At 42.6% G+C, this 24,291-nt stretch overlaps 1 protein-coding gene across 2 annotated transcripts in view; it reads left to right on the forward strand.

Moving 5' to 3' along the window:
* Positions 1 to 24,291, forward strand: part of RUNX2 (RUNX family transcription factor 2) — a 315,413-nt gene that overhangs the window by 253,734 nt on the left and 37,388 nt on the right. The gene's annotated exons all lie outside the window — the stretch shown is intronic.

The following is a 24,291-nucleotide window of genomic DNA, read 5'->3' on the forward strand; positions in this document are numbered from 1 at the left end:
GCCCGCAAAAGTATTTATGCTGAGGTACCTTAAAAAGAAAACACCTCATGAAACAGCTCCACTTTTAAGAAGCTGTAAGAAGCGGCCAACACTGCAAAAGATGCACGATTTAGAGCTGATGTGACGCTAGCGATCGCTGCGTTTAGCTGCCTAATTTACTGCTATCTGGCCTCTGCTACACCCCCATTAATCTGTCAGCCGAATGAGCTCTAATTACGCATCTTGTAACCTGGCGTGCTCCAGCACCCTGCGCTCGAGCGGGGATAGATCTTCAAGATTTACTGCGCAGATGCCCATCATCTCGCCGGGTCTCCCGGCTGGGGGCTGGGGGGAGGCCGCCCCCTCCCGAGGACCGAGGACGCAGTCGGAGGCAAGGAGAAGCAGATGCGCACGGAGGCGGCGGCTGACGGGTCAGCTCGTGATTCAGTGCGCTCTCGACAGCCTGACAAAAGGCGAACTAGATGTTAGCATGGTGCTTTAACGCAGACAGCTAACATATAGCCCCAAATATATAGTCTATGTATATAATCAGCTTGAGGGGTTGTTAGAAGCCTGGCTCCTCCCACTGCCAATCTGGCTGCCTCATGTTTCTGCCTCTGTCTGTGACTGGCCCATTTTCTGGATGGACAGGGCGGCGAGGAGGGCAAAGGGGAGGGTTTGGGGAGAATTGCCTTTTATTATAGGTCAGTGTTTTTTGCTTAGGTCATCTCCTTGAATAGCCATCAAAATTGTGCAACGTATACACTGCAATCTCCGTTTTAGAAGTGAGGAAAACAAAGTCACAGGGAGGCTCAGACTGTGTGTGGGGGGCGCGGGGCGTCTGCTGGGGGAGGCACGGAGTCTTGCAGCCCCTACCTCCTGGGGAAAGCTGAACGCCCCTGATTCTTTTCCCACCACTTTGCTTTCTCTTGAGCGGGTCACCAGTACGTCCTAAAACAGGCTCTGTGGGTTTCTGGTTGGTGTTCCACTCCGTACTGCTGGCTTCCCCTCCCCTTCCTCCGTCTCCCAGAAGGTTGTGGGGATGTCAGATAAGGCCCATAAAAGGCTTTAACCTTGTGGAAGAAAGTTGTCCACACACAAACACCGTGCCCTATAAAACTTCCACCAGTGTTCATAGCCCCATCCATGCTCAGGGAGCCTGAGACAGTCCCAGATGGGGCGGAATCATCCCCATTGTCGCCGTGTCCCCTCCTCCCGAGGGAGACAGTTGTACCTCATTGACTTGGCACTGCCACAGTACCCAAAGTATCTTTGTGGGGAGCAATAAAAGAGTCTCTTTGTTTCACAAACACTTTGACTGATTTTTTTTCGCCATTTATCCCTAACTTCACCAGTGTCATAGCAGGGACTTTTCAGATGGTATGAGTTTGACCTTTGAGAAAGGCCATACTGCAGGCTTATTGGCAATTTTAGTATGAAATATCATTTGCTTTCACTCTAATTTCTTTTAGGCTCATCTTGGCTTTGCTGGCATAGAAAGTAAAAGATTGCACTTCATTGTAACTCCAAGGACTAAATAAAAACTGTTAAGACCCTGGAGTCTGGTTGAGACTCAGGACAGGCCCCCAGACACTGGTGGAGAGGAATCTTTAAATGACCCCAAACATATAGGACCTTGGGTTTCACGAGCTACCCTCAAATTCTCTGCCAGCAGCCTCTGAGCACCTTCTGACCACATCGGAAACTAAGTTCTCTAAACAGAAAATGTAACCACAATAAGTTGTGTCACTTTGGTGATATATCTTTCAGAATATTATAAACTGGGTAGCTGAATTTTTCATTGCCTTAGAGACATCCACAGCCAGAGATCTAAGGATAGAAAGTTCATGTCTCTCTCCATTAAGAAATTTAATTCACATTTTACTCGGTCCCAGCCTTTGATTAATACTCTGGATACATCATGCTGCAGTCCTTAGGCTTATGAAAAGCAATTTGTCTAATCTGCGTGTCAGTCTCCTTTGGGGTCTACACAGGGGAAAAAAAAAACGCAAAAAACCAGCACTCTGTAGCTATTGATTTCACAGCATTCGCCTTTACATTCCGGCCAAGTCAAGTGGATAAAGGGCAATTTGATCCATGGAGTGTGGCGAGAGTGTTGTCACCATCTACAGAACCAATTCATCTGGAGGATTTCATGTTGCACATATCAACACTGGAAGTGGGTTTTAATGAAATCTCTAGCAAAATGAAGTTAATATAAAAGTGAATGTAAAAACATATGCTCGTGGTTCCAGCTGGCTGGTGGAGGTGCAGTCAAGGTTGCACAGGATTTAGGTCCCCACTTCAGACTCTTAGCCCCAAGGAATACACTTTGGATGATCTGAGTCAACGCTGGGCTGAAGGACAACTGTGAAGGACAAATGTGTCATGCCGCTGGCCTACACGAGTGCTCTCCGAATGAGAACCAGCCCTCCTCTCTCACCAGCTTTGCCTTTCTCGGTCCCCATTGACTCACTTCTGCACCAGGGCAAAATCTCAACCTCTCTGTCTTTTTGTCCACAAATTGAATTTCCCCTGATCTGAGTTGTTATTTTCTCAGAATCATTCCTTTTTCCAAAGGGGTTGGTTAGCCAATCTGATATGCGCATCTATTTAAAGAGATGTGCCCAACGTGATGCCTATGTTTTGTCAGTCATATTCTGGAGACTATGCCTTACCTGAAAATATTCAACCAAGTGGGGGATTTTCACGGCAGTTGGTCAGGCAGACGTGCTGGAACAAGTGGGGCTTTCACACACCTCCGTGTAAGAACTCACGTGGCAGTGGCCTATTTCTTCTAAATAAGGATCTGGCCCTGCCTGGAGGGATGTATCATTCAAGAACCTTGATTTAATTAGTTCCATGAACCAGAGAGAGATGTGGAAACACCAGAAATGAACAGTATATAGAGCTCAGCAGTGCAGAGGTTGGATGGGGAGCCGGTCATTGTAATTTGGAAAGTGCAGGCAGGTCAGAAAGAGTCTCAGGAAGTCACCCCTCGCCTTTGCCTAAGCTGTCTACTATAAGGAGACTTGAAAAACCATTAGTTACTGCAGAATGAGATAACCTTTTGGGCAACAAACTTTAACATCTCATGAACCCTTGAAAGAAGGAAGATTTTCCTGATGAAATAGAAATGCACGTCCTATTGTTTTCTTTTGCTTTTTTCCTTCAGTGAAAATAATCGTCTAGTGCTTACCAGCAAACATCGACATAACTTCCTATCAATATATATCAATAGCAATATATATTAAATATTTTAGCTTCTTCCTAGACCAAATAATCCCAAATATTAAAGTTTTGTCTGTATTTATATTTCTAAATCTTTCATTATTCTTATCAATTTTCTCAGGGCTCTTTCCACCTTCTCCACTTTATTCTAGCTGGATGACATCCCAAATGAAGGGGAACATTGAACTATGTTCAACACTAGGCCTTAGAGTCTGAAGTCTGTGTTTGAATCCTACCTCTACCACTTAGAAACTGAGATGTTTCTGAGCCTCACCTTCTACATCTTCAGAATGAGTGTGACAAGGCCTCCCTCCCTCCCGAAATTGTTACAAGGCTTAAATTTGAAATATGGTAGCACTTTGCTTGGCACCTGGAACATGAGTTGTACATGATAAAAATGATTTGTATCTACATCATGGCCAAAATAGATGACCTCACCTGAACTATCAAGACAATAGTGTTAATTCCTAACCTTATGTGTCAAGATGTACAAGATTCTTCAAGATGGCATCTCTAGAAAGAGTGTCTTCAAGGAATCAGGAAAGACTCAGATCCAGGCGTTGAGCCCTCAAAACGCTGCACTACCTTTGGGAAATATGAGTCATGACTTTCAGCAACTTATTTAACTTCTCCACAACCCACTTTCCCCATCAATAAACTGGAAATAATGATAAAATTACCTCACAGTATTGTGACTGTTAAACAAGATATTGTATGGAACTTTCGGATGGTGGAATGAGAAACCTGTCAAACACTTTCCCCAAATACAAAATAAAACTGGAAGAAAAATGATTAAAAACAACCATTTTAGGACTCTGAAAAATCAACTAAAGAGATACAGCATACTGAGAAGTATTTATTCGACACAGACTGCTGACCCTGGTTAATAACAAAGGGAATCTATGGTGTTTTAACCTGGGACTGCTCCCAAGCCCACCCCAGTTCCATCAGCACAGCAGTTATACCAGGAAGGGCAAGCCATGAAAATCGGCAAGTTTGCTGCTGGAGGAAGCTGAATTGTTTTGGAGTGGAGTGCAGAAAAACCCTATGAACAGGGAAGGCCAACACTTCAGCCATCCTGAGGTTGCAATCCTGAATGGGGCAAGCAACAGACAGCAAGCCTTGCCAAAAATGAACAGGGAATTTCAAGGAGTGAGACAACCATAGTGTACATTTATAGCATCTTGGAGATCTGCAAAGCTGTGCGCATACTCAGGAGTGACCAACTATCCATACATCTTTGGCTGAACTTGAGGTGTAAGAAGCCAGACTTTAAAAAAAAGGAGAAAAAACCCCCCTCAAACACCTGAGCAGATACATCAGTGGCTACATACAGCAGGGAGACAGACTTTATAGAATTAGTCCAAGGAAGTCACTTACCAAGTAGGTAAGCAAGCAAGCCAGCGAACAAAGCAGCAACAATAACCCTTGGGGAAAGGAAATCAGAATACAGAGTTGCTATAATATATTAAATGAAATGTTCAGTTTGCAAAAAATAAATTGCAAGACATGCAAAGAAGCAGGAAAGTATGACACCTGCACAGAAAAATAATTAAAGCAGCCAAAATAAGCTGTCTTTGAGGAAACTCAGGTTTTGGACTTAGCAAAGACTTAGAAGTAAATATTATTAAGATGTTCAAAGAACTGAAAGAAACCATGTTTAAAGAATTGAAGGAAAGTATGAAGATGACAATCAAATAGAGAATATCAATAAAGATACAAATTACATAAAAGAACTAAATTGAAATTCTAGAGTTGAAAATTACAATAAATGAAAGAAGGAGTTCACTGGAGTCCCTCAAAAGTGTATTCCATATAGCAGTAGAAAGAATCAGTGAACTTGAAGATAGGTCAACATAAATAAACCAATCTGAAGTATAGAAAGGATACAGTGTGACAAAAAATGAACAGGCCTCAGAGATCTGTGGGACATCATTAAGAATACCAACATATGTATAATGTGAGTCCCAGAAGAAGCAAGAGAGAAGAGGCATAAAAAGCATTTAAAGGGGACCAGCGAGGTGGCATAGTGGTTAAGTTCACATGCTCCACTTTGATGGCCCGCGGTTCGCTGGTTCAGCACCCAGGCGCAGACCTAGCGCTGCTCGTCAAGCCATGCTGTGGCAGCATCCCACATAATATAGAGGAAGATTGGCACAGATGTTAGCTCAGGGCCAATCTTCCTCACAAAAACCCCCAAACAAACAAAACTTTAAAGAAATAATGGTTGTAAAATCCAGAAATTTGATGAAAACATTAATTCAAATGTCCAAGATGCTCAACAGACTCAAGTAGTATAAGAAAAAAGACTTACACCTGGATACATCATAGTACAACTGTTGAAAGACAAAAAGAAAAATTTGAAAGCAGCAAGAGAAAACAATGCATCATGTACACAGGAAAAACAATGATTAAAGTTGAATTTCCATCAGAAACATTGAAAGTCAGAAGACAATGAATGACATATTTAAAGCATCGAAAGAAAAAAAGTTAACCAAGAATACTATATCCAAGAAAACTGACCTTCGAAAGTGAAGTTGAGTTAAACACCTCCCCAGGTAAACAAATACTGAGAGTGTTCATTGCTAGCAGACCTGCCTTACAAGAGATGTTAAAGGAAATCCTTTGGGCTGAAAGGAAATGACACCAGAGAGTAACTTAAATCCACATGAAGAAATAAAGAACATTGGAAAAGGTAACTAAGTAGGTAAATATAAAATACTGTATTATATATATTTCACTTTTCTTCTCTTATCAGATTTAAAAGATGATTACATAAAATAATATTTATAAGACTCTATTTTGGGGCCCATAACATATAAAGACATAACATATATGACAAGAATAGCAAAAAGGAGGGGAGATATAATGGAGTTTTATTGGAATAAATGTTCAATATTGTACTGGAATTAAGTCAGTATTAATCCAAAGTGGATTGTGATAAATTAAGATATAAACTATAATTCCTAGAGTAACCACTAAGAAAATAATTTAAAAATCCAGCAAAGGAATTAAAATGGCACACTAGAAAATAGCTGTTTGACACAAAGGAAAGTAGTAAAGGAGAAAGAGAGAAAATTAAAAAGAACATGAGACATATAGAAAACAAAAAGAACATGGCAGACATAAATCCAAGCATATCAATAATTGTATTAAAAGTTAATGGATTAAACACTCCAATCAAAAGGCAGAGATTGCGGCTGGCCCTGTGGCTTAGTGGTTAAGTTTGCATGTTCCGCTTCGGTGGCCCAGGGTTTTGCCGGTTCGGCTCCTGGGCGCAGACATGGCACTGCTCATCAGGCCATGCTGAGGGGGCATCCCATATGCTACAACCAGAGGCACTCACAACTAGAATATATAACAGTGTACTGGAGGGCTTTGGGGAGAAGAAGAGGAAAGAAACAAAAAAAGAAGATTGGCAACAGTTTAGCTCAGGTGTCAACCTTTAAAAAAAAAAAAGGCAGAAATTTTCAGATTGGATAAAAAACAAGATCCAATCGTGTGCTATATACAGGAGATGCATCTTAGATTCAAAGACACAAATAGGTTAAAAATAAAGGATGGAAAAAGCTATGCCATAGAAACAGTAACCATAAGAGAGCTATATTAATGTCAGACAAAATAGACTTTAAGACAAGAAATATTATTAGAGACATGGAGGGATATTTCATAACGATAACTGGGTCAATTTACCAGGAAGATATAAAAGTTATAAACTTATGCACACCTAAGGAGAGAGTACCAAACATGCTAGGTCATAAAGCAAAATGTCAATAAATTTAAAAGCATTTAAATAATACAAAGTATTTCTCTGAGCACAATGTAGTTACACTAGAAATTAACAGAAATAAATATGGGTCACCTCCAAATATTTGGAAATTAAGCAACACATGTCTGAGTAACCTGTAAGTCAAACAAGAAATCACAAGAGAAATTAGAAAATATTTGTAACTGAATGAAAACAGAAACACATCATCAAAATTTATATGATGCGGTACAAGTGCTTAGAAGGAAATTTGTTTGAATAACAGCTTTATTGAGCTATACTTCACATACCACAAAATTTACCTTTTTAAAATGCACAATTCGGTTGCTTTTAGTGTATTCACAGAGTTTTGCAACTCTCACCACTAATTTCAGAACGTTTCTTCATTCTAGAGAGAAGCCTCATCCCCATGACCAGTCGCCCCATATTGTCCCCTTTGCCCTCTCCCTTGCAAACACTAATGTAATTTTTACATTAGTAATTTTAATTAGTAATGTAATTTTAAGTCTCTATGGACTATCTATTTTGGACATTTCATGCAAATGAAATCATATTATACGTGGCCTTTTGTGTCTGCCTTCTTTCACTTTGCATGTTTCTAAGATTTGTCATGTAGCATGCATCAGTATTTCATTCCTTTTTATGGCTGAATAATGCATTGTATGGATATACCACATTTTGTTTATTATCCATTCATGGACATTTGGGATGTTTCTACTTTTTGGCTATTATGAATAATGCTGCTATGAACATTCATGTACAGGTTTTGGTGTGGACATGTGTTGTCAATTATTTGGGGGTATACATCTAAGAGTAGAATCTAAGAATAGAATAGTAACTCTATATTTAACTTTTTGAGGAACTGTCAAATAGTTTTCCAAAGCAGCTTCAGCATTTTACATTCCCGCCAGTGATAAGGGCATCTATGGAAAACTCAGAGCTAAAATAAAACTTAATGGTGACAGACTGAAAGCTTTACCCCTAAAGTCAGGACCAAGACAAAGATGTCAGTTCTCACCACTCCTATTCAGTATTGCACTGGAAGTTTTAGCCAGGACAATTAGGCAAGAAAAAGAAATGAAAGACAACTAGTTTGGAAAGGAAGAAATAAAACTGTCACTATTTGCAGATGACATGCTCCTGTATATAGGAAATCCTAAAGAATCCACAGGAAAACCTTTCAGAGCTAATAAAGTAGTCCAGCAAGGTTGCAGGATATAGTATCAGTATACAAAAATCAATTGTATTTCTGTATACTATCTGTGAACAATCCAAAATGAAGTTAAGAAAATAATTCCCTTTACAATAGAATCAAAAAGTAGAAAGCACTGGGGCCAGCCTCATGGCCTAGTGGTTAAGTTCAGCGTGCTCTGCTTCGGTGGCCCAGGTTCAGTCGCTGGGTGCAGACCTACACCACTGCTTGGCGGCCATGCTGTGGCAGCAACCTATATGCAAAACAGAGGAAAGTTGGCACAGATGTTAGCTCAGGGCTAATCTTCCTCAGCAAAAAAAGAAAAAAAGAAGAAGAAGAAGAAGAAGGAAGTACTTAGGAATAAATTTCACCAAGGAAATGCAAGACTTATATACTGAAAATTACAAAACATTGTTGAAGGAAATTTAGGAAGACTCAAATAAATGGAAAGAGATCCCGGGTTCATGGAATGGAAAACTTAATATTGTTAAGATGGAATATTCCCCAAATTAATCTACAGAGTCAATGCAATCTCTACCAAAATTCCAAGTATCTTTCTTGCAGAAATGGAAAAGCTGAACTTAAAAGTCATAAATGTTCCTTGGATTGTTAGGAGTTCTGGAAAAAAAAGATTTTGACATTTTTGCCAGTGTCCGTGTTGCTTTTATGGAGGCATTGAGTTTCAGAAGTCCTTACTGCACCATTCCATAAGTGCTTCTAGAGGGACATTTATAGCTACAAGCATCTACATCTGAAAAGAAGAAAGATCTCAAATAAATAACCTTAGCTTTTACCTTAAGAGACTAGAAAATGAAGAGTAAACTAAACTTGAAACAAGCAGAGGGAAGGAAATAATAAAGATTAGAGTGGAAATGAATAAAATAGAAAACAGAAAAACGATAGAGAAATTTAATGAAACAAAAAGTTGGTTCTTTGAAAGGTCAATAACATTGACAAACCTGTAGCTAATGACCAAGGAATTAAGGGACAGAAGACACAAATTACCAAAATTTATAATGACCCTACAGAAAGTAAAAGGATTAAGGAGGATACTATGAACAATGTTATACCAATAAATTAGACAACTACAATGAAATGGGTAAATTCTTAGAAAGAAACAATACCAAAACCAACTCAAGAAGAAGTAGAAAATCTGAATAGATCTGTAACAGGCAAATAAATTAAAGTGATAACTAAAAATCTTTCCATAAAGATATATACTATGGGAAATGCCTCTGAAAGTATTGGCATTGAGTTGGCCCCAAATAAATGGAAGTCCATTTGCTCTGGTCCTTCCTGACAAAGTATCAAAACCCTAGCAAAATTCTCTCCTCCATCAAATCCTATGGAAACATACTGTATCCACTGACATGATTTGAAGAAGTAAAAGTCACTTATCAGTGAGAAACTCACCTTTGGACTCGTTTTGGGTGATAAATACTGAGATCATAGATCAGGCAAACCAAGACATCTTGACTCAATCAGACTCCATCATGACCAAGGACAGTCTTTAATGATGATCCCCAAGAATACTACACACACATACACACACAACGTAAATATGGGCAGCTCTTTTCTTCCAAAGATTGGGATCTGGGATGGTCAAAAGAAGGATCATATTTCCAGTTGATACTTGAAGAAACTAGAGAACCAAAGATACTATAATACTATGGAGGCAGAGTTAATGCTTAAACATTTGCCACTTGCTTTTCTAATTAAGACAGCATGGAAAAGAGAGACAGGACCTAGGGTCTAGGTTGCGCTCTGCCACGAATTTGCTGTTGATCTTTATCAAACTCTCTTTTCTCTCTGGCCTCAATGCTGTCATTTAAAAAATGAGAGACCAGCCCTTGGATTACCATGAGGACCCCTCAGAAGAGACAGGTCTATGCCTGGCCTTCTTGTATGTGAAGCTGGTCCGAGGGAGGCCGGCTGTGGCCATGCACTCATCCGGGTGACAGTCAGCACGACAACTAGACAAGAAAAGAATCTTTACATCAATGAGCTAAGCGTCTAACTTAGGAATTTAGGAGAAGTCCAAGAGTAAAGGTAAAGAAAGTGGAAGGAAGGGAAAATAATAGTATGAGCAGGGATTAAAGAAATAGAAACAACGATTCAAGAGCAGATGGACAAGGTTAAAGCTGGTCCTTTGGAAGGACAAATCTGCGGCAAAATTAAGCAAGAAAGAATAGAAGGCATGAACAAACCATGAAAACAAGAACACGACTATAAATATAGGACTATCTTGAATGATTTTATGCCATAAATTAAAAAATTTAAATGGACAATTTCCTATTAAAGTATATTGCTAAAATTGACTCAATAAATACAAAAACGAATAGATCTATAACCATTGAAGAATTAGAAGAAAAAGAATTAGTGGGTTGGCCTGGCTTATTCTAAGGAGGTGTCTTCCGGCCCTGGGGGTCTATGAGAATCTCCCTCCCTCCCTCTCTCTCTCTCCCTCCATCTCCTTCTCCTTCTTTTTCTTCCTCTCTCCTCCTCTCTCTTTTGCGTATTTTGAACATGCAGACTCAGTGCTGGAATTTTTTCCAGTTGGGGTGACAACTTTTGGGTGGACAAAATTTGAAGATGTGTGTCCAATGGGAAGTTTGTCTAATGCTCTCTAAAGGGTGGGTGTGTAGGGCATCATTTCTCTTTTAAGACTGGTGCTCTAACAGAGTGTGGGTGTAAGGGTCATGGCCACATTTTGGTTTTCGTGTGAGGGGGTAGGGTTCTAATTAGTTCCTAACTCCCGAACTACAGTGGAGAGAGGAGCAGTGGGGAAGGGCTGTGGGGGCAGAGTTCTATGTACATCTCTCTATGGTGTGCACGCAGAAGGCTCCTGAACCCTACCAAGGACACCAAGGGGTTGGGGACAGTCTGAAACCTCTCAACTGCTACCGCACTACTCTCCACCTGGCCTTGCACTGTGTGGACTGTTGACTCCTCCCAAGTCTTCCTGTAGAAAGGCATCCTTGGGGGAGTTTTGTTTTGGGTAAGATGCCACAGTGGGACCAAGTGGCCATTGCATGGGGCTGGGCCTTTCGAGACTTCCTGTTCTGTGCAGGAATGAAGGGGAAGGTGGGAGGGAATCCCTCGAAGTTAGGAACTGCAGACTTTTCCCTGAGGAGTTGGGAGAAGATTATCCGGAACCCCTCCCTTCCCCTCCCCCCTTCTCCAGGAGCTTGCAGGGGCCTGAAATGCTGAAATGCTGAAATGAACACTTCTAAAGTTTTATTCCATATTTAAAAAGTGAGAGCTATTTTTCTGAGAACCCATGTGAAAGCAAAGAAGAAAGTTTAATTAACCAGGTGTTGGGCTCCTTGATTAGGCTGATTGGTGGACAGCCACAAAAGGGGACGTGGGGACAGGTGGCAGGGAACACTTCCTTATTTAGGGGAAGGCTGGCCCAGAAAAGTTTTCTGTTGGCTGAAACGCTCCCAGAAAGTGGGTCGCAGACGATGTTCTAATCCAACTGTTGTTTTTCAGGTTAGGCAACATAGATTTCCTTTGATTGCTTTCTGCATTTTCCTTTTATCTTAGATGGAGGGTGTGCCTGGTTGTTCTGCTGTGAACAATGCCCTGATTGTTAGAAACCTTGCTTACATGTATATATGTGTGTGTTTTGCCATGACTCCTGTGTTTTGGAAGTCTTTGGGGACAGATGATATTTATGAATGATGTCCCAAGGGTATAATCAGGATGACTCATTCTTGGAACCAGTTTTATCTGTTACGGGGTGCCAGCTGCACCCAGTTCGCAACTGAACATGCCTGAGATGTCTTCCCTCGTTAACCTGCTCCTGGTTTGGGGTCAGAAGGGCATATTTTAGAGGCTTTTCTATTTTTTCCAGGGATTTAATTTCCCATGATGGCTTCCTGGGGACTTTCTGTTAAGTGTTTTGACAAGGTGAAGACGGTTACATAGTTGAGAAAAAAACTGTGTTTCAGGAGTTCAGAAAACATACTCCCATAGGCAGTTTTATGAATTTCATTATAGTAGCAGTAACCAAGTTTCCTATTTATTCGTTGTCATTCTTGAAGTAATTCTGAAGAATTTCCTGATGTTATCATCTCTGCATTTATAGGACATCAGCTACTCAGGCAGGGTGGAGATTATTAATCATCTCTCTTATACTGCCTCTTACCCTCCCAACAGTCACCATCCAAATGGAGAAAGAGAGGAACAGGAGGGCTACATAATCGTCAAAAGCCCCTCCGGTAAGGCAGGGTCAGGATTGGAGAGCACAATCTTGGAGTCTAGGTTAGTAAGCTTTCATTATAAGTTCCACTGCACCCAGTAAAGCCAAAGTTCCTGAGGGCACCTGAGGCTTAATTCTAGATGTAGGAGTGTGTCCCACTGGACAAACCTGCCATGACCTTGACAGAAGGCTGGCCTTCACGTCTGATTGGCGTCACCTCATCTCAAAGGCACTTTCAGTTCTTGAGGGTCCACTCCTTGCTCCTTGTGCTTTCCTGACTTTTCCCGTGGATGGTGGTGCTGGAGCGCTTGGCCCAGCCCAGTCATGGTTTCTGTCTCCCCTGCCATGTTTTCTAGGGTCTTCCTGACCACAGATTAATTTATCCCGGGGAATTTCCCTGCTTTCACTTTTTCCATCCACTTTGCCAAATCAGACATACTATCAGCATAAGGATTAGGTAGCACCCCTCCCCCCTGCCCTTTTTGACTCATCTTTGAAGTAGCTGCCTGATTTCGTCTCTTGGAGAGAAGACATGCGGAGCGTAGAAACGCACTTCAACCTGCACATCTGGCAGGCGGGTGGGCGGTGGAGAGTGGAATTCCTGGATCTCTTCCTTGGTTTGTGGTCTCTGGGGATTGCTTGTTGAATAACTCCACATCACATCACTTCACAGATAAGGAAGATGTCATCCCCACGGCATCCCTGATTTCGGCACGAGCTTCAGAAAACCCCAAGCAGCTAATCTAGAACATGATGCTTTAAGCCGCTATAATCACCAGCCAACTTTGAACATGTGCCATGCACATGACGGCCTTCTCTTCTCAGATGCAGCTCTCAATCATGGGACTACCTTAGGGCACTCTCCCGATTCCCAGTGAAAGCTGTGAAGCTGGACGCTGGGGAGGCAGTCTGGGGCCTACGTAATGCCTGCAGGATGGAGTTCATCCAGGGGCACCGGGCTGTGACACCAGGACTTCCTGGAATGGGCATTGAGTGGAGGTCAAGGGCCCCTGATTCATTTCTCCCTCCGGCACCAACAGTTTGTTAGATCTTAAGCAAGTCTTTCGGAGTAAGTTTCCTTATCTGCCAAACGGAAACTCGTCTTACATGAGGTTGGGAAGGGTCTTGACTCTTTTGGGAAACTGAGCCAGGATCCAACTGATGCAGGCAGGACCAATGAGTCAAACAAACTAACAAGATAAAGTTTAATGGCTAGAGATTTAACATCTCAGACGTGGGCTCAGAAAACGACTGTACCAGTCAGGAACAGGGAAGAGCTGAATAAGCAGAAGCACATGGGAATCAATGTTGGATGTTTTAATTAATTGCAACAGAGAAATGAGGATTCCAAAAAAACATATGTAAATGTAGGCTGTATTAGTCGAAATACAGTTCTCAGAACTAGGGAGGCGATAATCAATTGGCTAGGCCAGTGCTGGAGAACCGAGTTCTGTTGGGGCCTCACCCTTAAGAGGCCCATGATATCATGGCATGTATTTGGGGAAGACTAACCAGCATGGGGAAGGGTACGGAAGCCCAGGACATCTAGGGATCAGCGGAAAGAATCCAGAATGTTCTTCTCCGTTCCTGGGAAGGAGTCCATGTAGCAGGACCTCATTGCCCAGAGAACCAACCTAGGACAAAGAGGCAAAATAGCTTCAGGAAAGCAGGTTTTTGGCTTGGCTTAAAGAAGAACTTTCATTTCTTTTTCTTTCTTTTTTTCAAACTGGCTCCCCAGGTTCTAACATCGCCTCTTCATAGCAACCAGAGAAAACTTTATTTAGTATATAATATATTTACATGGCTCCAAAACTAACCAGCCCACCAACCAACTACTCAACCAAGTAAATAAATAAGTAAATAAATAAATAAATAACCAAGCAACCAACCAACCAACCAACCAAACTAACTAACAAAAAGTATAAAAACGCACACAAATACAAGCGAAAGCCTACCTCCCCTCCTTAGACTCTGGTTGGGACAGTTTGTCACCGTCTTTAAGAGCGCAGTCTCTGCAGCCATGCCTCCTGGGTTTGTATCTTGGCCCTGCTGCATACTGTGTGATGGTAGGCAAGTTACTTAACCTCTCTGAGCCTCAGCTTCCTCATCTGAAAAAGGGGGATCCTGATGTAGGGTTGTTGTGAGGATTAAATGAGTTCATACATGCGAAGGACTTGGAATAGTTCCTGGGACGCAGTAAATTTCACACCTGTGTCGGCTCTCATTACTGTCGTTATTCTCTGCTTCGTTTTTCCCTTTCCCCCATAAGTAACTATTATTTTTTAAAGTTTCTCGTGTATTCTTTCAGAGTTTCTTAATGCACAGATAAGCAGATATGAAGATCAATTCTTATTCTTCTCATTTTTAAAAATCTCAACGTTAGTACACTGGGCAGCATTGTTCAGTTTGTTTGTTTTTCGACTTGATAGTATATCTTGGAGATTTTTCCACACTGGTACAAAGAGAACTTCCTCATTCTTCTTCACAGCTGCACATATAAGGAAGAACTTTCTAACAATTAGAGCTTGTTTTAAAATAAAACCCTGTCACTGGAAGCGTTCAGTGAAGACGAGATGGCTACCTCTCAGGGATGGAGGAGCAGAGATGAATGAGTCAGAGAGGTGGCTGGGCTAGCCTACTTCTACTGTTCCAGGCTGAGATTTCCTGATCCCATGCTCAGTTTTCTAAAGAATTAAAGCACAGTTAAAACACCTCTAGAAACCACATTGCTGTTCTGTGTCTCAAACTGGCTTCTGACTTGGGCTCAGCCGGCCCTGGGTGAGTCAGCCTCCAGAGGGGCTGGCCTGCAGGGCTTGCCTGTGCCACCTCAAAATGCAGGGGCTCTGAGTCAAGGGCCCAGCTCATCCTCTAGCTCCATCTAGGGCTGCCCTGGCCCCATCATTGCTACCTAGAGGGAAAAAGGATTCCGTTCCAGAGAGATTCCAAGCCCCTCTTTGGCAGGCAGAGTCTCAGTAGGGTGTGTCCTTCGTAGGACGTGGGGTTTGTTCCCCACGTCTCAGCCTGGAGTTCACCATCGCAGGTGGAACTGCAGGGGCAGCCAGAGCCATGGGGTTTCCAACAGGCAGCAAGGCTCTGGGCTTCCCCACCCCCTGCTCCTCCCTGAGTGCTTGATGTGAAGGGGGGTCGGAGATGAGCTCTGCTTCCCTCTACCAGCAGACCAGTAACGGGGGCGGAAGGGTCCCTTGACGTGTCACTGCAGAGGGTGATCGGTGACTGTAGGCCAATGTGGCGGGAAGGTCCCTCAATCCTCGGTAGAGTCTAAAAACCCCCTCTAAGGATGAATCCTTTTATTCTGCAGATCTATGAAAGCGTAGGTCCTATTGAGAGAAATAACACAAGCACCCTCCAGGCGCTAATCCCTCAGCAAGAGCTCCTCACCGGACCCTTGGACAAGGCAGCAGGAAGGGAATGCAGACAGGATGGGGTAGGAGAAGGTGCTAGAGAGAGGGGGAAGGCTGCTGGGGGCGGGCCCTGGGGTTGGGACATGTGAGCCCAGATGCTAAAGGGAATCCGTCTTGTTTACTTGTTAGGATGCTTAGCAGAGAGTTAACTGCAGCAGCAGAGCCTAATGGGGTGGCACGAGGGACCTCAGCCTTGCTCTCATAATCTCCATAAGCATCCACAAAGCACCCCAATAAACAATCAAAAACCCAGCCACTTTCTATACAAACTCTGCTTCAGTATAGGTTACTAGAAACATCGCACAATTTTCATCCGTTAATGTCGTCCTTAAGCCCCCGTGCTGTATAAACTCTAGAGCCACCGTCCGTTCATTGGTTTACAGGGAAAGCCTGTGAATCTTGATTATACAATTTCTACTGCAAGCTCCCCAAGGGCAGGGACCATGTCTTACATCTTCCTCCTCCTCCTCCTCCTCCTCCTTCTTTTTAGGTATGATTGACAATAAACCACATATTTAATGTGTACCATTTGATAAGTTTTAACATATGGATACATCCGTGAAACCATCAGCACAGTCAAGCTCATGAACATATCCATCTCCCCAAAAAAGTTTCCTTGTGCCCTTTGTCTTTCCTTCCTCCTGCCCTCCCCTCCTCCTCATCCCCAAGTACCCCCTGATCTGCCTTCTGTCACTATAGATTAGTTTGCATTTTTCTAGAATTTTATATAAATGGAATAATACAATATGTACTCTCATTTTTTGTCTGGTTTCTTTCATTCAGTGTATTTATTCAGAGATCCAACCAAGCGGTTGCGTGCATATGTCTAGTTAATTCCTTTTTAACGCTGAGTAGTATTCCATTGCATGTATATTAGACGTCTGTTTATTCATTCATCTATTGATGAACATTTAGGTTGTTTTCAGTTTTTGGCTGTTACAGATAAAGCTACAGTAAACATTTGTGTACAAGTCTTTGTACAGACATAGACTTTCATTTTTCTTGGGTAAATGCCTAGGTGTGGGATGGGTTATTAAGTAGGTATATGTTTAACTTTTTAAGAAAGTGCGAAACTGTTTTCCAAAGGGGTCGTATCATTTTACCTTCCCGTCAGCATTGTATGAGAGTTCTGGTTGTTCCATATTCTTGCCAACGCTAGTTATGGTCAGTCCTTTTATTTTAGAAATTCTAATAGGTATTATTTAGATTCTAATAGGTATGTGGTGGTTAGTGGTATCTCGTTGTGGTTTAAATTTGCATTTTCCTGATAACTAATGATGTTGAGCGCCTTTTCATCTGTATATCCTCTCTGCTGAAGTGTCTGTTCGAGTCGTTTGCCTGTCCTTGTACTTGGTTGTGTGCTTCGTTACTATTGAATTTTGAGAGTTCTTTATAGAGTCTAGATATAAGTCTTTTATCAGATATATGATTCGCAAATCTTTTCTCCCAGTCTATGGCTTGTCTTTTCCATTTTCTTAATGGTGTCTTTTGAAGAGCAGAAGTTCTTAATCTTCATAAAGTCCACTTTATAATTTTTCTTTTGTTTATAGGTGTACTTTTGGTGTCGTATTTAAAAAATCTGTGCCTAATCCAAGGTTAGAAATATTTTCCCACCACATTTTCTTCAGAAGTTTTAGGTATTAGGTCTATGATCCATTTTGAGTTAATTTTTGTAGGTAGTGTGAAGTATGGATTAAGGTTCACTCTGGGGCATATGAATATCTAATTATTCCAGCAACATTTGTTGAAAAGAATTTCCTTTCTCCCTGGAATGTCTTTGCACCTGTGTCAGAAATCAATTGGCCACGTATTTGTGGGTCTATTTCTTTCGTACTCCTGAGCCCCACTCTGTCATAGCCCAGGCTCGGGGCTGGCACATGGCAAGCACTTAATAATGGCTCAGGGATGTAACTTGACTCCAGCTGTCTTCCGGGCTTTCTCGTTAGACCCAATTGGATGTTGCTGGGCTGGGGGACAGTAATGCAGTAGGAGGTCAGATGGTGTGAAGGCGCAGCAGCGTGCCATTGGTGCCGCACTAGTGCATGCTGGCTCATGTTCACACTGCACTTCACAGTCAGCACTAAATGAGTCAGGGTCAGCCTGAGATCCTGAAAGACTCTAAGGGAATCAGCCTTCCCACCAAGCCAGCAGGTTTCAGAGACTGTGCCTGCAGTTTGAGAACCTCGGGACCAAATCATCCAAAATACCATCTCCAGCAAAGGTTATCCTTGATTCTTGGTAACTCTCTAGAGCGGTGGTGTCCAATAGAAAGAGGATGTAAGCCACATATATAATTTAAGATTTTTCTAGTACATGTATTTTAAAAAGTAAAAAGAAGCAGGAGAAATTAATTTTAAAATATATTTTAACTCAACATATATAAAATATTGTCATCCAACATCTAATCAACACGAAATTGTCGATGAGATATTTTATATTTTTTTGAACAAAGTCTTCAAAATCTGGTGTGTATTTTACAATGATGGCACATCTCAATTCTAACTACCCACATTTCAAGTGCTCAGTAGCCGCATGTGGCTAGTGGCTACCATGTTGGACAGCATGGCTTTTGAACAGACCTTACATTTCTTGCTTTACTGCTCTCTCTTTCTTCAAATCTTTATTCGATGGAAAGCCCTTCCCTCTGGAGACTAACTTCCGTTCTCCACTCCGACCTCTCTTGTTGCTAGAAGCCAAGATCAGAGGAGGAGGAGATTATCTTGAAGATGGAAGATATAAAAACGAGACCTAGATCCATGTCATACAAAAGCTCACGAGTCGGTTCTCTTTACACGGCAAGGTGGAGGGGAGGTGGTAAGGAAGTCTCTGTGGTGCACAGGAGTTAGCTCGTGCTGGCTCAAGAGAACCAGCTGATTACTTTTCAGGAATTGTGCGAGCCAGTTGTTAAACTCGGTAATTAATAAAAAGTAAGCTATATAAACTTTCTATTGAATAAATTATATTAAAAACGTAAGTAATAAATACACAAAAAAATCACCACTTCCTAATTATGTTATTACATTTCACTGCTCCCCGTGTTCTTGAGGTTGCTATGCCTATTACATCTGAATGGCAGAAGCACCATATGATGCTCTGCTCCTCAGCATCTCTTTCCATAGCCTGAAATTGGTAGGAGTATTTACTCCACAGAAAATGGCGATTGCTCAAGTCCACGCTTTCCCCCCAAATTTGCCAATGGTTAAAACTTTACCAGCACACCCCTGGGAAGGCTCTAGAAGATGTCGGCTTAAGGAGATGAAGGGTGCCTGGCACATTGCAAATGCTCAATAAATGGTAGCTATGATTATATTGATTGGAAATCTGAATAATTTAGGACAAAAGGCCATCCTGCCCTTCCCCCTCCCCAACTCCCAAGAGCCGGGAGGATGTTTTTGTTTGAAACAGCCTGTCTCATTTCTTTAAAGTTTTCGCCACTCACCCCTGAGTGTTCAGTGGTGAGATTAAGACCCAGAAGTTCCAGCTGCCTCTCAGTGGAGCCTTGGTAATCAAGTTATTCGCTAACTACCCCCTTCCCCATTGCTCTAGGGGCCAGAGGGAGAAAGGAGGCTCCACAGCTCACAACTAGATATTCATAGCCATTCTCCCCAGGAGGTGGGAGTTTTTCTTTTGCTTATCTGCCTTTATCCTCTTTCTACAATGACACTCCCAGTTTTAAATGAGTTAATTTTAAAACCAACACAAGAATTTTAAAATGTCTTCAAAGGCCACTTAGGCATCACTAGGTGGTGCGAAGTGTGGAAGAGAGGTATTAAGCATGAAAGGATTTCAGCTGGAATGGACAAGTCTCCCCGGCTGCCCAGCGTTTGGGGATGAATCAATTAAAAGGAGGTGAAACAGGAAGGCAGCAGACAGGTCTCTGTAAACCCTGGAGTGTTTCTGCTGAGGTCCCCTTCCTCCACATGAGAGCCCCCATTCATCCTTGCAGATGACATATGGGATGTCTATAATGAATAAGGATTTGATGTGATTTCATCTCTCTGCCAAACTAACTCACAGAACTAATTCCACTTTAGACTTTGTTAAATGAGGTTTTAAAAAGTGTATTAGAGGATAACTTTTGAAGTCTCTAAGCTAGATCAAGGGGTGCACTTGGGAGAAAACTTTGGGGACAACTCTTCCCCATACCTACGGCTGGAGCCGTATTTTGATGTCTTTGATTTATAAGGGTGAAGTCTATGGGGATCTGTCTCGAGAGGGCTTTGACTTTTAAGGGATTGAACTAGTTGAAACCTTATGTGCATTTAGAAATAAAGCTCTTTTATATCATAGAGTCTAAAAGCTTGACGGTGGGATGGGACTCCAGAGGTCAATACTCTAAACCTAAATCGGATGCCTGAGTCCCCTCCTTTATGTCTCTGCCCAGTCCCCAGCTTTTTCTAGCACACCTCCCATGGCAGCCCGGTTCATTTCAGGGGTAGTGCATAGAAAACTCCGCTTACGTTAACCCCAAACCCACCTTCTTGTAACGTGCACTCATTGTTCCCAGGTCTGGAAGATGGGGCAGGGGCACACACGGATACAAGCTTGTGAGATTTGTGTAATGAAGAAAGACCATTTTTGTAATAACTTGATTTAACATGACCTGTCCTCTCTGAGCCATCTTGTATGTACAAGGACCGATGCAGGCACTGTGGGAGATACAAAGATAAATAAACTAGAGGCTCCACCCTCAAGGAGTTCATAAGCCACAGTTTAATGTGTGCCTACAACATGAATACAAGGCAGAAGACGATCTGGTGAAGGACGTGGAACCAATATTTGTGGAGTCCCTTTGAAGTGCCAGGGCTTGCTTTCCTTGTCCCGGGTCTCATGTAATCCTTGTGGGCTTGTGCACTAAACTCCCTGAACTTCATTTTCCTGATTTGTGAAATTTGATGTTGCACTTGATGCCCTCTGAAGTCCCTTCCAGCCCTCATATCCCATGATTCATGCCTCCTTGCCCGGTGGCCCCCGGCTACCCTCTCCTGGGTTGGGCTGGCTAGGGAAATGGATGAGCAAGAGACATTTCTGTTGTTGTTGCTCTTTTCTCCCCTCCCTGTGGGATGTACTGTTGACTTAAAACCAGTTTGAACAAAGCACTCAGGAATAAACCACAGAGAACCATCTAGAATTGGCAGAGGATAACCCTATGACCCCAGAGGCCTTTTCCAGCTCTAATTTTTATGATTCACTAATTTGCTGCACCGCACTCAACTCTGTCCGGGAATTCAGAGTTCAAAAAAGATGCGATGTAAATTGCTGGAGGTAATGAGGAGGCTGCAGGCACAGTGGGGCCAGAAGCGTGGTTTGCAGTGAAATTAAATACAGGGAGATATTTCAAGAAGCCAGAGACTTTATTTTTTATCCCTGAGAGACTCCCATTTTAAGGCGAGTAGGATAAATTTAAGGTTTTCTCTTTTTCAGTGGTATGACTAGGTTTTTGCTATGTTATGACTCCAATTGAGCTGCTTATCTGTTTTATAAACTCCCAAGAAAGCTATGGAAGGCAGACATGGCTGTTTAGCAATAAGTTCTGCTGCAATTTAAAAAATAACTTTGAAGTGGGAGATGCTGTAGGAAGACCTGTGTTCTATAAATATGTATGTCTTTCTTGAGGGAATTGCTGAGGGCAGGGAGCGGTAACTTGGTATTTGATGAATCTCATGAATTTTTAGTGCTTTATCCATTTCCCAAACTTTAGGGAATCTTTATGCCCCTTGATGGCTTCTTTGCTACTTTGCATTAAAATTATGTATGAAGACAAGAAGCAAGCAGGATAATTGTTCCAGAACTACGGTGGTGCCAAAACACCGGAAAGCCAGTAGGCTTTGTTTCCTATGGGAGCTTGGTGAGGGTTGGTTCAGGGGTGGAATGAAAGGAAAGGGCTGGCAAGCCAAGTGCATCCGTGTGTGGGGGGATTATGACTCAGTACAGCGGAGTCGCACCTTACCTGGGTCCACATTCCCAAGTCAGCTATACGGTGTATGCCACACATACTTAAAATTGTTGCTAAAAAATCCCATAGAAAGGCTCCACATTGGAAACTGGCATGCATTTGGGTGATTTTCCCTCTATCGTGGATCACATTGCTGTTTTGGGTTGGGCACCAGATGAAGAAGTGGGCTTGTGTTTAGGGACCATGCTCTATAAAAAATATGTCTTTAATGTTGGACATGCACTCAGAACACACACTCAGCAGAAACACCTGAGCAGAAGGAAGAGTGGATTCATATCCTTCATCTCATCTGCTCCCTGTGGCAAATGTCCATAGAGAAAAATATCTGCTGAATTACCAGCATGAGTTAAATAGTTATTTTTGCTGTTACTACCTTTCTGTCATTTTCTGTTTTCCCCAATTATAGGAGGTTGAATCCGCAAGATAAATGGGCATCCCAAGCAAATAGACTGTATAAAGATTGACGTATGGTATCTCCTTTGCTTTTCACAGGAGCTCTACATAGTAAGTGGCATCATCCCCATTTTGCAGATGCAAAAACCGAGGGAGCTTACACGACTAGCCTAAGCTCAGCTAATGAGTAGTGGTGGAATTTGAACTCAGACTCCAAAGCCTGTGCTCCTTTTCCTATGCCCTGTAGACTGGATGGTTTTTAAAAGGAGGATAAGAAAATAGAAGGCGCATGAAGGCAGAAAGGGATGGAGAAAGGCACGCAAGCAAGAAACAAACATTTATTGAGAGTCTATTATGTACCATTTATTGTGCTAGGCATTTGCACGTCTCGTGTTCCAGACCGTGTTAGTTTCCTACGGCTGCTGTGATGAATTATCACAAACTTAGTGGCTTAAACAACAGGAATGTATTCGCTTACAGTTCTGGAGGCCAGAAGTCTGAAATCAGTACTGCTGGACCAAAGTCAAGATGTCAGCAGGGCCCCGCTCTCTCTGGAGCCTCTGGGGAGGACGTCTTCCTGACCTCTTCTCGCTTCCGGTGGCTGCCAACATTCCTTGGCTTTACCACATCACTCCAACCTCTGCCTCTGTGGTCACATTGCCTTCTCCTCTTCTGTGTGTGTCAGATCTCTCTTAGCCTCTCTCTTTATAAGGACACGAGATTATAAAGGACCCACTCAGATAATCTGGGATAATCTCCCCATCTCAAGAATCTTTAACATCTGTAAAGTCATTTTTTGCCATATAAGGTAATTGTCACAGGTTCTGGGAACTAGGACATGGATGTCTTTAGGGGGGACCATTCTTCAGCCTCCCACACAGACTAATTGTAAAAGTTAAGGGATGGCCTAGGCTAACAGCTCAGCCATTTATATATTTTGTTGTTGTTATTTATTTTTCTGACTCCAGTTCCCACAGCCTTAACCATTAGCCATGTGCCTCACCTTTGAGGGCCACCTGGACTGACGAGGGAGAGGAGTCACTCAACAGCTTACGTTGCTTCATACTAGCGTTTTCAATTTTTAAAATGTGTTTGTTACATGTTGTTGACTCCTTATTTGACATAGTAGCCTTCATTTTTGCTTTTGGCATGAGGTTGACATTCAGTTTAGATCCTCAACCTTCGGTTGCCCTTGATCAGCACTTTTCCAGAAGCCTATGGCCTGTCTCGTGCCCACATCTTCTGAAAGGACGAGGCTCCCATGGTAGCAAGAGAAAGCTGGGTGAGATATGCAGAGAAGCTGGTCATGGAGGCAAGTGAGAGGTTCAGTGAGTGCTTCTCAACCTGACGGCGGGTGGAGTCGGAGGAGGTTTGAGAGACCCTCAGAGGCTGAAGCTGCAGAACAGGAGATGACTCTGTAGCAGGGTCTAGGACCTCGGAGTGGAGGCCTACAATTTAGAGGAGGTGAGGAGATGTCCCCACAGGCAAGGGCTGATGACCCCTCACAATCCAGGTGTGTCAACAGGAGGTTGGCACCCTGATGAGGTGAGGGCAGTGATCATGAGCCAGCCAGCCCCTCCAGGGTCTAAGAAGTGCTCCTTTGCCTGGGAAGGACAGGCGCTGGCTCTGACCCCAAGATGTGCAAACCCAGATCCCGGTGATCTCTACCAGGGGCTTGAAGTTCTCTTTTGACTTGAAAATTGGACACTTTGGTGTCCTCCCGTCACTTCAGATTCAGGTTTTTCCCACTCCCTTGTCCAAACTAATTCACTCTGCGAAAGTGCCCATTTTGGACTTTTGTACAAGTATTCTCTCAGCCACTCAGGACTGAAGCCTTCATGTCAATGCTGACTCCTCATTTCCTTGGCTTTCCACCTCCCTAACACCCCTTGGAGATGAGGCAGACAGCTTAGTGATAGGGCTGTAGGATCTGGAGTAGACAGAGAAATCAAGAACGTAAATTGGGTTGGAACCAGGCTCTCCCACCTATTTGCTGTGTGGCTTAAGACCTGTTGTTCAGTCTCTGAAAAATCAGGATCACAGAGAACCTACCCCATAGGGTTATTGTGAGGATTACATGAGATAACAATAATAGTTATTATTGTTGCTGTTTTTTCTTTCATAGCGTCCACTTCAATTCAGGCCTTG

The sequence above is a fragment of the Equus przewalskii genome, chromosome 19 (assembly GCF_037783145.1).
Source record: "Equus przewalskii isolate Varuska chromosome 19, EquPr2, whole genome shotgun sequence".
NCBI lineage: Eukaryota > Metazoa > Chordata > Mammalia > Perissodactyla > Equidae > Equus > Equus przewalskii.